The sequence below is a fragment of the Tachypleus tridentatus genome, chromosome 8 (assembly GCF_004210375.1).
Source record: "Tachypleus tridentatus isolate NWPU-2018 chromosome 8, ASM421037v1, whole genome shotgun sequence".
In the NCBI taxonomy this organism is placed as follows: Eukaryota; Metazoa; Arthropoda; class Merostomata; order Xiphosura; family Limulidae; genus Tachypleus; species Tachypleus tridentatus.
This window is the reverse complement of record NC_134832.1, coordinates 25,053,360-25,063,211: the sequence shown is the minus strand read 5'-3', so window position 1 is coordinate 25,063,211 and position 9,852 is coordinate 25,053,360.

Here is a 9,852-nt window from a genome sequence, read left to right as displayed (position 1 = left end):
TATTTAATCTCAATTTCAACAATACTAAGAGATTATATGAATATAACTAAACAATTAAAACTGAAGAAAAGACTTTTCGAGATCTTCTGTAAATGTAATTATACAAAAATGCATATTCTAACTGAGGAAAAAGTTAGGACACCCTACCCCCTAATAGCTAGCGTTACCCCCTTTGGCAGTGAGACTCTTCTTGTAGCTATCTACCAGTCTGAAGAAAGTTTGCCCCCCTCCTCAATGCAAAATTATTTCAGCTGTGAGATGTTTGATGGGTTTCTTGCATGTACAGCCCGTTTCAAGTCACCCCACAGCATCTCCATGGGATTAAGATCTAAGCTTTGACTCGGTCATTTCAGGACTCTACATTTCTTAGTTTTCAGCCAGTCCTTCCAAGGTCCAGTTTGGCTCAGCTTTAATTTTCGTACAGATGGTCTCACATGTTCCTCAAGCACCCTTTGATACACAGTAGAAATCATGGTGGATTCTATGATTGTGAGCTGTCCAGGTCCTGCAGCAAAGCAGCCCCAAACCATGACACTTCCACCTCCATGCTTCAGTTCTTTTCCTGGAATGCTGCATTTGGTTTACGCCAAACATGTCCTTTGTTCTGGTGTCCAAATAATTCAATTTTGAACTCATCTGACCAAAGATCATTATTCCAGAAGTCCTGGTCTTTGTCTACATTCTCTCTGACAAACTTCAGTCTGCCCTTGATGTTTGTCTTAGAGAGCAAAGGTTTCCTCCTTGCACACCTCCTATGCAAGTTAAACTTGTGCAGTCTCTTTCTGATTGTACAGGCATGCACTTTCATATCAACAGTAGCCAGAACCTGTTGTAGGTCCCGTGATAACATGTTAGGGTATTTGGAGACCTCTTTTAGCATCTTGCGATCTACTCTCGGGGTGAACTTGCTTGGACGACCAGACATGGGCATGTTGGCAGTTGTTTTGAAAGCCCTCCACTTGTTGACTATTTTCTGGACAGTGGAATGGCTGATTTCAAAATATTTTGGGATCTTCTTAAATCCCTTACAAGACTCTTAAGTTGCTACAATTTTCTTTCTGAACGCCTCAGACAGCTCTTTTGCTCTCACCATGGTGCTCACTCTCACCTCAACAGTCAGGAGCACACCAAACTAAATGTCTGAGGTTTAAATAGGGCAAGCCTAATTCAAAATGCTGAGTGACGATCTTCTAATCATGTGCACCTGGCATGATACACCTGTGTGTGAGTTGAGCCATTTTAAGTGGGAATAAATGTGGGGGTTTCCTAATTGTTTCATCAGTTAGAATATGCATTTTTGTAGAATTACATTTACAGAATATCTTGAAAAGTCTTTTCTTCAGTTTTAATTGTTTAGTTACATTTCTATAATCTCTCAGTATTGTTAAAATTGAGATTAAATATCTATATATCCAAAAATGTTACAAAAATACACAGGCTTTCATAGGGTGTTCTAACTTTTTCACATGACTGTATCCATAAACATATCTTTTTTAAAGAAACAACACATTTTGTTTTAAAATATTGTTGAACAAAGCAGGTCAGAGTAATTGTACAAAAGAATAAATTACCGAGACAATAAAAAAACAGACGTGTTTTATTATTTTTACAAAAAAAACTTATATGTTGAAGCATAAAATAAACCTTGCAGGAGAATTAACACCAGGTTAACATTGAAATGTTTTCAGTTACTGAAACGATTACAAACGGTGGATTGTTGTTTTGATGTTGTTTTAAATTAACCACAAAGTTACACAAGGGGCTAGCTGTGCTCTGCCCACCACTGGTATCGAAATCCGATTTTTAGCGTTGTAAGTCCGTAGACATACCACTGAGCCACTGGGAGCACAACTGGGGGGGGGGAACAAATCACGGATAAAGGACTTTGCTTAATTTAGTATACTTTCAAAGACACCGATTACAAATCGAATACAATTTGACATACTAATCCCATGAGACTAAAAGGAATTTTATGGAAAGGCATACAGTATTTACCATTAGTAATGGGAAATCATTTTTGAGAATCAATGCATCATGTCTTTAGGGAAAACTTTATGACAGCACTACCTACTTATTTTTGGTACACTTCTGGTTGAATAGACTGCCTCGCCTTTTACAAAGTGAAGTGAAATTTTACAGCTTGTTCCATTTGTGTCTCAGACAACATTCCATAATAAGTCAGAGAAGATCAGCAGAGATCAGGTTGAGGATTCTGATTGGATAAGATACATTTTGGATGTTATGTAGGATATATTATTTTCTAGGGAACGGTGTTTCATCATACTAAAAGATGTATGATATATTTTGTACAGTCCCCCCAATACATACGATGCGGTATTACCCAATATGCCACAATATAATAAGGCTTTCAAGGCTAATTTAGACATTAAAGAAACTCTATTGTGATACTCTCCTCAATTTTTCACTACTGCGAAGCCACAGCAATATCCAAAGTATCAGATGGCCAGCTGCGATATTTTCAGATAAAACTGATTTCCGTTAAGTGCACATCAAGTAGGTTCGCTATATTAAGCGAAGTTCGGCAAGATGTAATAATTAGTAACACTGAGCGCCACTAACGACAACTGAGTCTGTGCTGAACAATAAACAGGAAAAAGTGTAAAAAGCAAATTTAACAGTCTCTTTATTGACTCATAAATCGAAACAGAATCAAAATAATACGTATATAGCACTTTATTGGAGACGTTAATTCTTCAGAATTACTTTCTCTGGAGATTTTTTCCAGACTGATTAAAACCTCACGTTATTTAGTTGAAATTAATATTAGACTGACCTAAAGTGACTAGCACTAACCATGTGACCGGCCATTCCAGTTGAAAATAAGGAAGGTTATGATCTTGAGATATCATGTTAGTTACCATTATAGGATACAACTGTCTACTTCCATACACAAGATGCAGCTATACAAGAACACTTCCTACTGATTACAGTAAACCTGTAAACAATAAATGAAACGCAGATTTGTCTATCAAAGCAAGCGATAAGTATCATTATCAATCAATCTCAATTATGGTACTTCCCTCTAATTTCTGTATTGAAAACCAACAACAGAGCAAATGGTTTGCCTTGATGACCATAGTAAATGGCTTTTAGACTGTGTTTTGTTTGATAAGTATAGCATCATGAAACCTATGATATGTGTAATGAATGTGTCAGCTTGCATTTTTAAACTCTCATCAGAATCACGGATGAATTTGTTGCCATATGTGCAATTTATTTTTATAACACATTTCAAAATTGGTATGACAGAAAACTGATTAATTTTATTTTTTCAACGCATCATTCATATATATATATATAGTAGATTGTGTATGTGAATAGATCAAGTGAAATATATCCTACACTCATGCCATCACTACTGCATCCACTAATAATTCCTTTAAAAAATTCTTCATAACATCTCAGTCAAACTCCAGTAGCTGTTTGCGTACCATATAATTTGAAAATAAATTATTTGGTATAGGATCACTATTATCATGGAATATACTGCTCATTTAGTGATAATGTATACATGTATTCTCAGATTTACCAAATTTCAATGGAATGAATAAGTAGGAATTGCAGAATCATTGAGAGCTCATCTGCAAATGCATGCAGAGCAGAAATTGTTCACTTTCTCTGACCTCACAAAAAAGACTAAATATAACCTAGTCATGCTAAAAAATATTTTTTGCAATGCGAGAGAGATGTTAATTTTAAATTAAATATGATATTTGTTGAGGTTTAGTTATAGTTCTATATGTAACATATACCACACTGAGAAAAAATTTAACTACAAAAAAACAACAAAATCATACCTTCTCATGGCACAGATGCTACACATGAGAGTAACAATCATCTAATTTCAAAACAATGAATGCTCTATCCCTGAGAAATCAAATAACCTGACAGAAAAAAAAAAAAGAATTGTAAATCTCTTTATAGTGTGTTCAATGTACAGCAATCATTCCCACGAGAAAGTACATATGCCACCCTTTTACACTGAACTAATTCCATAAATGATGGGGGCAAAATGAGCGTAGTGGTTTCTTTATTGAAAATAAAATACTTAATATGCAGTATAGTGTTGAAAATGTTTATATATATTCTAGGTAGAAAACCTATGGAACATATGCAAATAACTCTTCTATTGTCATCTTTATCATAAAATATACTGCTGTTCCTAAATTAGAAAACTAAAAAAAATATATTAAAATATGTCATGCATCAATCAAGGAATTAGTGTAACTTTCCATCATCTCTGCAAAATACGTATGCCACAATATAAACATATAAGACAGGGAAACATGCATTTACTCCAATTTTCTTACGCATTTTGTAAGTGACCGCAAATACAATGCTGATGGTATCAACAGCCTGCTTATACGTTACACTGATAGTGATGTGAAGCCTGAGAGAACAAAATATTTCATAAGTCTAAATAAAATATAAATTTCTGGTTTATGTAATGGAAAAAATTAGTAATCGTATGATTCAGTATGTAGTTGATATTAAAGTTAAGGATATAGTATAAATTGAAGTAAAAATATTTAGATAGATTATTGTAAGTGTTGTTCCATACAATGAAAGAAAGTAGAAGCGTAGAGGTTTAGTAGTGAAATTTTTATCTTCAATAAAAATTTCTTTAAGGACGAAGAAATGAAATATTTGCAGCATTGTGAGGCATTTTGCAAGTCTTTCAAACGGTGAGAAATACACTTTTAAGAAGCTATATGTATGACAGACATGCATGCCACATGTAGAAAAGATGTGCACATTATTGAATGCTTAGGAGAAAACTTGCTGATTGACAAAGAAAAGAAATTTATGTATTTAATATATACTAACATGTATTCTAGGCGGTAATATAAACCAGTAGTACCTATATAAACAAACATACTAGTAGCAGAGTGGAAGCTATGGACTCTAAAATAATAAATTAAACTTTCCGAGCATCATCATACTGTTCAACAACTATCAAATTATCTTGCGATTTTTCTTAATCTGAATAAAAGAAGAAAACTGAATAATTATTTTTAAAAACAATTAATTGAAGACTTAAAGAAATACAAAAAAGGAATGTATAGAAAAAATATATATTTATGTTCAGGTTCCATGTCTCCTAGGTATACTTCTGATAATTTAGAATAAAATATATTTGGTATCAACACAGCACAAATGTTTAATAAGCATATCTCCAGGAAAAACAGCTAAGGTACGATGATAGGATTATATACATATGTACCAAATCTTGATGGTATAGAGCTTGTCTCGTTTACTCTTCTCTCAATTGTAGGTCAGAATGTTTATTGTTGCACCAAAATATATGGGGCTTTCGGGCAATAGAACGGCTTCTTGAAAGGGAGTTACTTTTGAATAATGCAACGGGTTTGTTTTTTTAGTTTGAAAATTATTTCATATGAATCCAGGATCGGTTTTTACGGCCCACCGGAAAAATGCTTGTTTGTTTGTTTGTTTTTTGCACAAAGCTACTCGAGGGCTATCTGTGCTAGCCGTCCCTAATTTAGTAGTGTAAGACTAGATGGAAGGCAGCTAGTCATCACCACCCACCGCCAGCTCTTGGGCTACTCTTTTACCAACGAATAGTGGGATTGACCGTAACATTATACACCCCTACGGCTGGGAGGGCGAGCATGTTTAGCGCAACGCGGGCGCGAACCCGCGACCCTCGGATTACGAGTCGCACGCCTTACGCGCTTGGCCAGGCCAGGCCCCCGGAAAAATGCAAAATGGTTTCTGTTCATCGGAGAAAGAAAAAATCAGAGAAAGAATACTTCCGTTTTTCGTTATTTGAAAGACGAAAAATTCATTGGTTCGTTTTTCATTTTCTCTTTTTCCAAAAGTGGAAAACAAAGCACTATTAGCTCATATTTTGTTATTTCAAAAGCCAACAAATGAACAACAGTATATGAAGTGATTCATTGTTTATGTTCTCTTATTCAGAAACTGAAAATAAACCAATTCGATTTATTTATTCAAAAAATAAACTGGTTCTTTGTTCGCTTTACGTTATTCAATAGCTGTAAAACAAACAAGGAGTCCCGGCACGGCCAGATGGTTAAGGCACTCGACTTGTAATCCCAGAGTTACGGGTTTGAATCCCTGCCACACCAAACATGCTCGTTCTTTCAGCCGTGGGGGCGTTATATTGTGAGGATCAATCCCTCTATTCGTTGGTAAAAGAGTAGCCCAAGAGTTGGCGGTAGGTGGTGATGATTAGTTGCCTTCCATCTGGTCTTACACTGCTAAATTAGGGACGGCTAGCACAGATAGCCCTTGAATAGCTTTGCACGAAATTCAAATCAAACCAAACAAACAATGAAGAAGAAGTATTAGTTCTCTTTAGTTATTAAGAAAACAAAAACGAGCAATGAAAAAAAGGTAGTTCTTTATTTATATTCTCTTATTTGGTAACTTAGTTCGTTGTTCATATTTATTATAGAACAACTGAAAAAAGGGAAAAAAAAGAATCAATTCACTTTTTCTCGTCATTCAAAAAGAAAGGAAGAAAGAAAAACAAATTTCCCAAAACAAAATGGTTCATTGTTTGTCATTCAGTAGGTGAATTTTGGATCTAACTTCAGCTACTTAATGGACAAAACTGATTTTCGTAGGCGGGTCCATGTTATAATGTGAGGATTGGCAAGATACATTAGAAAGAAATTCTAAATTTACCAAACTAATCGAGTTCAAACAAAGAAATACGGTTAGAGACCATAATGGCGAAATAAAATGAAAACAACCTCTCTTTATGACCAAATCAAAAATACAGTATGAGTTCTTGCTTTCAGGGTGCTATATGTTCACTACTCACTGGCTCCCTCAAAATGTTTCCTGACAACAACTTCCTTGAGGTTCTGTGTAGACTGTTTAACCTGTTGACTGCCAAGTATTTCAGCTGCTACAATACAACTCTAATGGTTCTTCATTTTGTAACTTTTTTTCGTGAAGCTATTTTGGTTCGAAAGTGAAATAATTTGTAAGTAGGTCAAATGCGTGTATGGTGTTGACATCTAGCGTTGACGTTAGGTATTATTGAGAACAAATTAACTCGTCCATGGCACTGTGTTACCGATCGGCTTGGACGAGTTATCTCGTCTACGGCACTGAACAGGTTAAATCTGACATTTCTTACTTAACAAGAGGCATCGGATATATTCATAACAAATACTATTTTTTGACTGGTCATTCTCATTTAACGTAGGAGAAGTCATAGCTTTTAGATATCATCCGTACTACTAGTGAAAGAAATTGATGTCGTATAGATCTTGCACAACATGTAGTTTCACATCAAATATTCCATAAGGGTAACAGATAGCATCTCTAGAGAGCAACAAAAGCAACTACACAAAGTCAACTTAACGGTTCTTTGAACTGTGTCTAGTGTGAAAACTTCATAAGCTCAGAATAAACAAAAATACATTGAAATAAAAGGTAAAAATCGCTTGAGTATTGAACATTTCTCAGAATTTAATCGAAAGTGTAGTTTAGAAGGATTTTTTTAAGAAGAGAAAGTTTGTAACTCGATAAATGTTGTACCTAAAATTTATGGAATAGTCAAACAAGAGTAGACAAAAAAACAATAATGACAATGAATTAAAGGAGTTACTCGACATGTATGAGTAAGGCAACATGATAAGTGACTTCATTAGAAAGTTTAGAGTTTTAAGACTTACATTTCTAAATTATAGGTTTACTAACTCGAAATGTTCGCCATAATTTAAACTACTCATGCAATAACATTTCTTCCTCCACTCCTAATCAGATTTTGACGATTTAGAATAGTGGATTTGATGGCCATCGGAAAACAACTTTTTTTCTCTCTACTACCATTTTGAATTGATATTTATACTAAAAATCCAGTACAATGTTTTCACTATTGTTGCTTTGGTTATAATGCTGGTTCATATTATGGACTGACTTAATGTTCTAAATGGTAAATTAAAATGGCAAGAAAGCCAAAAGCTTGTTAATTGTGATGAAGCACATTCTAAACAGTTCTCTCAGTGCTCAAATAATTTACAGGCTAATGAGATTCAATGATTATGGGCAGAACAAAATTGATCTTTTAAAGAGATTTTATTATTTATTATTGAATCATATACCAGAAATACATCTTAAGTAGTGATAACTCAACGTCCTTCGTTCATAGCTTCTGATGTTGCTACTTTGACACGGATCAATCCAAGTAATTTCTTTGTGATGAAACACCATTGAACAAGAGTGTATTTCGTAAGTTTGTGGAATGCATGACAAAAATTACTCTATTAATCGCTGGTCATTTAAGAAATACTCCTCAATTCCTTAGAATAATCACTGATAGGTATGATGAATTAATTGTATTATTTAGATTTCAGAGACGCAAGGGAAACATTACCCTGCTTCAACCAATTCTATCTTTTTTTAGTCTTTCAGCATCATACTAGGTGGAATAAATTTATTGTTAATCTTTTTTCGGTTGTTTTCCTTGTTATTCAAAATCTTCTCTTTTCCTTTATCCCAGCTAATAACCAATCTAAGCACTAAGCACTTTTTCTCTCACAAAATGCAAAATAATGGTGTAAAGCCATGCGAATGTTTTTTTTCTTTGGGAACATGCAATATAAAGCTGCTCATGAGAAAAGCAAGTTGTAAAATATAGTCAAAAACCCTTAAAGGCTGCCTTGAGATTTGTTAATAGACATTTCAAAGTTGTGTTGGATGTGGAATTGAAATCTCTGGAATTCAAAGGCCGTGTTAGTTGGGATGATACGTATCTGAGGGAGAAAGACAATTCCACTTTTGAAATTGCTTGTGATGATTGTAGCTTTAACGACATAGGAGGGTAATTCTTTCAAAATTAATCTCATATTCTAGCATAGCTTAGGTGAGTCCAAGTTTCTCCAAAGCATGAGAGATGACCAAAGTTTGAGTATCAAATTACTTGGTGGAAAACCTGGAAGCGGCAGGAAATTCAAGAATTCAACTGTACAATGAACAACTTGATCAAGGTACAACACTAAATCAACAGATTTGTGGGATACACAACCTGAAATTTATTCTGTCAACAGGATAATTTTTGGGAACCAAACTAAGCCCTATCATATAGCCAGATAATGTTATATTTGGGAACATCCTTTTTCCAGCTCATTTCCACTTCAGAAGAGGAATATCACCATATCTAAAGGCGATAAGTCCATTTGTGTCTTAAAAAAGAATATTTCCACTTTCTATGTCAAAAAGAGGTGCAGAAAACTTTCCTGTTTCTTGGTCTCTATGGAAACACACTCGCATATTTGTAGTTAGTTTCAGCTTGAAAATGTCTCCAAAGGAATGATGTTTTATGCAGATAGTTAACTTACCAGCTTTTGTTTATGAATATATAACAGGTAGGGTCTGTTGAAGGTTACCAGCCATGAGAATAGCTATACCAACCATAATCCTGGCAATGCCTGAAGGTCCTGCAAAGATGAGATGACAACCTCAAATGCTCCACTGTGGAACATGGTGATTTCATCCACACTATTAATTCACATTCAGCCAGGAATTACACAAAGGCAGTCCCCTTTGAAATGTTGCAAATAAAGACTCTTATTGGATAGATCAATGTTAGCTTAAATATGGAATGGACAGTTCTTCCTCCAGTAAGCAGACTGGCCGTAATCTCTGATGACGCCACAACTAGAGCAGTTTTTCCTCTGATGAACTTTATCTAGTAGCAGGTTGAAAACAAATGTCTTCCAAGTGTCACCAGGAACAGATGTTTTCCCAGTGCTACCAGCTGCATGAAGAAAAACATGTCTTAATTTTTAAACTCAATGTATTTCAGGATTTTAATGTAGGTTTTTCTCT